This window comes from Enhydra lutris, unplaced genomic scaffold (genome assembly GCF_002288905.1).
Source record: "Enhydra lutris kenyoni isolate GAN:26980312 unplaced genomic scaffold, ASM228890v2 scaffoldscaffold16, whole genome shotgun sequence".
NCBI classification, from domain to species: Eukaryota; Metazoa; Chordata; class Mammalia; order Carnivora; family Mustelidae; genus Enhydra; species Enhydra lutris.
The window spans coordinates 37202265-37208264 of NW_019154100.1; positions in this window are offsets into that span (position 1 = coordinate 37202265).

Consider the following 6000-nt stretch of genomic DNA (forward strand, 5'->3'; position numbering starts at 1 on the left):
AAACTGGTTTACATATAGGGGTAGCATTGATTGGAGAAAGGGGATTATCTTGAACCTTATCTCTATATGAATATTTAAAAAAATTAAAATAAAAAATATTTTTAAAAGGCAAAAGGAAAACACAAGTATATGTATCAAAAAATTTCAGGTTAAAAGGTTATTATGGAATTTGATGTACTGAACATCTGATTGTGATGGTAAATAGGTTAAAAAATTATATGAAAAGAGTTACATAAAAAATAGTGGGAACAAATTAAAAATAAAAGTTGTATCTATGAAGTAGTGGTGGTTGTCCTCTTGGGTTTTTTTGCTCTTGTTGTTTGGCTGGCTTTCTGGGAGATGGGCCTGCCCCATGCTTTTTCAGGGAGTCTTGCTAGAGTTGAGTCCTCCTGCCCCCATCAAGGGGGTGGGCTCTGAGGAAACCGGTTTTTCAGACTTTTGTTGTCTGGAGGTTTTTTTGTTTGTTAGTTTGTTTTTTCTCCCCGTGGCAGCTTTTGGTGGTTCTTTGGAGGTTTAGAGAAAACAAACTGCACTCAGACCTCCATCTCAGAGAGAAGCCTCAGTCTGTTCCCCTCTGGGTGCTCCAGAGCACATAAATTCTCCCTCTGCCGCTGGTAGAGCACGTCCCCAGTCAGGTCTCTGGGGTCACAGAAACTCTCACTTATACCCAAAACCAGGAGAAGTACTAGCTGCTGCTGTCTGGGCAGCTCCAGACTGCCAGAGAGGTTCCAAGCAGAGATAGTGCACTGAGATTTTCATGCTGGCCTGGGCTGAGAGTGCTCAGACTCTCCGGGTCCTAGAGAGCACTGGCTAGCCCTGCATGGACCTCTCTCAGGGGAGGGTGTAGGGTGTGACTCAGACTCAGCACGTGTGCAGAGTGCAAAAGGCTGTGGTTCTGCCGGCTGGCATCCACAGCAGGCTCCCTCACCCTCACGGGCGCCGCCACCCAGATGCTCTCAGGCGCGCTGGGGGCTCAGGGACCAAGACCTGGCTTCTTCACTGCGCTCTCTGGTTCCCTGCCAGTAGTGGCCATCCTGGGTCCATGGGCTTAAGTCCCTGTCTCTAACCACCAAATTCCACTAATTTCCCCTTAAGATCTTTTGCTCTTTTTGAGTGCTTTCAACCAGACTCCAAGTTAATGCTGGTCCCCAATCATAGGACACTCTCATATTGGGGTATTACTTTCCAATGAGTCGCTTCTGGTGGCTCCCTCCCCCTTTTGTTTATCTTCCGATATCAGTCTGATGTTCCCACTCCACTTTACCTGTCCACTGATGTCTTCTGCCCCCATAGAGATCCAGAAGTATATAATTCTAATCTCAGGCTGATTTCATGGGTGATCACAGTTCTTTGGTAGGTAATCAGCTCACTTTAGAGGACAGGTTGAAACAGTGCCTCCTACTTCTCCTCCATCTTATCTCCTCCCCACCAGCTTTATAAGTTTTGAAGTTGGGTAGTGTCAGCCTTCCAACTTGTTCTTCTCCTTCAATACTATGTTGGTTATTCTTGGTCTTTTGCCTACCTGTCTGAACTTTAGAAGCTGTTTGTCAATAGTCACAAAATAACTATGTGGGATTTTTATTGGGATTGCATTGAATCTATAAATCAAGTTGGGAAAAACTGACATTATGACAATATTGAGTCTTCCTACCCTTGAACATGGAATATTTCTCCATTTACTTACTTTTCTTTAACTTAGTTCATCCAAGTTTTGTAGTTTTCCTCATAGACAGTTTCTGTATATTTTGTTAGATTTACACCTAAGTATTTCATGTTTGGGAGTACTAATGTAAATAATACTGTGTTTTTAAACTCAAATTCTGTCTATTCTTTGATGGTATATGGGAAAACAATTGACTTTTGTACATTAACCTTGTATCTTGCAACCTTGATTTAATCACCAATTAGTCTGAGTGTATTATTTTTGTCATTTCTTTCAGATTTTCTATGTAATTGGCTATGTCATCTGTGAATAAAAACAGTTTTATTTTTTCTTTCCAATCTATATACCTTTTATTTCCCTTTCTTGTTATATTAGCTAGAACTTCCTGTACAATGTTGAAAAGGAGTAGTGAGATTAGACATCCTTGCCTGGTACCTGATCTTAATGGGAAAGTTTCATGTTTTCTTGTTATCAAGTATTACATCTCCACAGATATGGTTTAGATTTCTTTTATCAAGTTGAGAAAGTATTCCTGTATTCCTAGTTTACTGTAAGTTTTTATCATGAATGGATGTTAGATTTTGTCAAGTATTTTTTCTTCATATATTGGTATGATGATATGATTGCTTTTTTTTTTTTCTTTTTTAGCCCCTATTGTTGTGATGGATTACATTAATTGCTTTTTGAATGTTGAATCAGTCTTTCCTACTCAGAAAAATCCTACTTGGTCATGGTATAAAATTATTTTTATATGTTATTAGATTCTTTTTTTTTTTAAGATTTTATTTAGTTATTTGACAGAGAGAGATCACAAGCAGGCAGAGAGAGAGAGAGAGAGAGGGAAGCAGGCTCCCTGCTGAGGAGGGAGCCAGATGGGGGCTCGATCCCAGGACTCTGAGATCATGACCTGAGCTGAAGGCAGAGGCTTAACCCACTGAGCCATCCAGGTACCCCATGTTATTAGATTCTATTTGCTAATATTTTTGCACCTATATTCATGAGAGATATTACTGTATTTTTCTTTTTTTGTATTTTTCTTTTATTGTACTATCTTTGTTTGGCTTTGGTACTAGGGCAGTGCTTGACCTCATAGAATGAGTTAGGAGCTATTCTCTCTGCTTCTATTCTATGAAAGAGATGGTAGAGTATCATTATAATTTCTTCTTTAAATGTTCATTAAAATTCACCAGTGAACTCATTTGGGCCATGTGCTTTTTGTTTTAGGTTATTAAATATTGATTCACCTTTTTAATAGATGTAGTCTCATTCAGATCATCTGTTTCTTATTGCATGAGTTTTTGCAATTTGTGTCTTTTAAGGAATCATCCATTTCATCTAGGTTATCAAATTTATGGCATAGTTTTGTTCATATTATTTTGTTGCTGTTGTTACCCTTTTAATGTCCATTGGACCTGTAGTGGTGTCCTGGCTTTCATTTTTAATGTTAGGGATTTGTGTCCTCTCTTTTTTCCCAACCTGGCCAGAGGCTTATTGATTTTATTGATCTTTTCATAGAAATAATTTTTGATTTCATTGATTTCCTTTGTTGATATCCTATTTGCAATTTCATTGATTTCTGCTCTAATTCTTTTTTTTTCTTTTTTTCTGCTTGCCTTGGATTTTATATGCTCTACTTTTTCTTGTTTCCTAAAATGGAAATTTAGATTATTGATTTTGTATTTTTCTTTTTAATATATGTGCTCAGGTCTATAAATTTGCCTCTGAACACTACTTTCACTGTATCCCACAAATTTTTGTAAGTTTTGTTTTCATTTTCATTTAGTTCTCAATATCTTCTAATTTCTTTTGATATTTCTTCTTTGACCAATGTGTTACTTAGAAGTGTGTTGTTTAATCTCCACATATTTTGGGATTTTCCAGTTACTTTTCTGTTAACTTCTAGTTTTATTCCATTGTAACCTGTGAGCAGACATTGTGTGATTGCTCTTTAAATCTGTTAATGTATGTTTAGTGGCCCAGAATGTGGTCTGTCTTGGTGAATGTTTCATGTAAGCTTGAAAAAAAAAATGTGTATTCTGCTGATGTTGGATGGAATAATATATAGATGTCAGTATATCCAGTTACTAGCATCAGTAAATTCAACTCTGTGATGGTTCTCTTTTTATCATTTTCTATTCAAATAATTGTTTTTGCTCAATTTCTCTCTCTCCTTCTGTAACTCTAATTACCCATGTGTTATCTATTTGATATTGTCCCACAGATATCAGCTATTTTTTCTAATTTTTCAATCTTCTATCTTTTAATGTTTGGCTTTGCCAATTCCTATTTATCTCTTTAAGTTCACAGAATTCTTGCTCCACCCAGTGTTCTAGAAGACCATACCAATATTTTCTGATATATTTTTTCATTTTAATATTTATAATATTTGCTTCTCTCTCTATGCATATGTATACCCATTTTCTTCCTTTTCTGTTAGATCCTTTAACTTATCAATCACAGTTATTTTAAATGCCTTGCTTAGTAATTATTAAGTTCTGGGCTATACTTCTTCTGACTGATATTCACATTTTCCTGCATTTTTACATATGCTGTAATTTTTGGTTGCACAGCAGATATGGTTGTAAAAGAATAATAGGGAGAAAATAAAATAATATTTACCACTAAATACTTACCCATTTTTCTGTTAGACTTTTAATGTATGAAATTGAGTGAATCTAATCTGAAGTTGATTTTGGTCTATATCACTTCAGTTTTACCACTGTCTGCAAAAATGTTATGGGTGTATCATACTTTCCCTGCAGCAGAGTTTGGATCTGAATATCAGCCAGAATTTGCATAGCTCTGTATAGCCTACCTGCCAGCTCTCCAAACTGTGGAAGAGTTCTACCTGCTTTATAGTTGGCTGTCAATTTTTGGTGTGATCTGTTTGCTACCCAATTATACTCTCCAGTTTTCTGGCCTTCAGGTGATTTCTGCTCTCCTGCTACCTAGATGTCAGTCTTTGGAAAACATTTGTTGTGCACTTAGAGATGGCCTGGAGACTCTTAGAGGAATTAGTATCATTGTTCTCACCTCTTCCCCAGCCTTTGGAAGGCAACTAATATGGATAGTGAATGCTTAGAGATTAAAGATGGATTTCTCAACTCTCCTAAACAGTTCTTGCCTTGCTCTTGGTGATGGCATAGAATTCCATGGACTAATTTTTCTTAGTTCTCCTATTTTGACCACAACCATTAGCAGATTGTTGCCTTGCACTTGATGAAGGCCCCATCTACTTTGTGGAGCTCTTTTAGCTCTTCGGATCTATTCTCAGCCTTCAACTAACCCTCTGATGCAAACCTTGAAGTTCCACAGAAAAGTATTGTTGTATGGGTGCAAACTCATTCTGAGTTTGAGGTTCAGTAAGGTTCAAATCCATCATTAATGGCCACACCACAGGTTTTCCAAAATCACAGTGATCATACAGTTGAAATTTTAAGATTGGTTTGTAACCACCTTGTGTGGCTGCTTAACTGAGAACGTTTGCATATTGCTAGGGACTCAAAACAAGAAAATAGAATTCTGCTGAAAACAAACCTCAAAAACAACAACAGCAGCAAAATACCAAGAGTTAAAAGAAAATAGTAGCTTGAATTAGTCAAGTAAGAATATTTACTTTGTTTCCTATGTCCATAATTTCATGATCTGAGAAGGATGTTTGTTCAGAACTTACCTATATTGAGTAGGTTTTGATTACTCCTTGGTCATTTTAATATAAAATTGCTAATAAATATAGCATAATTTGTGTATCTATATTAATAAAAATATTTTCAAATTAAAGGGATTCCTCTTAAAATTAACTGAAAATTAGTCATTTTCAACATTGGTATGTTTTCTTAATATTTTTATAAAACTGTGGTAGAGTTTGGCAGGACTGAGATTAGGGCAGTTCACTTTACACAGTAGTTACCAAGCTTGTCTGTTCATTAGAATGACCTGGTGAGGTTTTTGAAAAGCACAAATTTGTTTAACCACCCCCCAAGCCCAGCCCCCCCTTTTTTCAAATAGACTAGATCCCCAACATGGGGCTTGAACTACTGAGTTCAAGAGTCTCATGCTGTAGTGACTGAGCCAGCCAGGAACCCCAAGCTTTTTAAGTTATAATGCCATGAAATGGAGCAGAAGAGTTATCTTTTTTTAAAAAATCTCAATTCATTGTGACTGAGTAGGTAGGTGTTTGAGAAACACTGCACTAAGGTTGTTATTATTTAACATCAAGAAGAAGGAATCAGAAAAAGCAGTTAGTTACACAAAAGGTAAATTCATCAATTCTCAGCTGTTTGGCCTGATGAATTTCTTTTTTTTTTTTTTTTTTTTTTTTAAAGATTTTATTTATT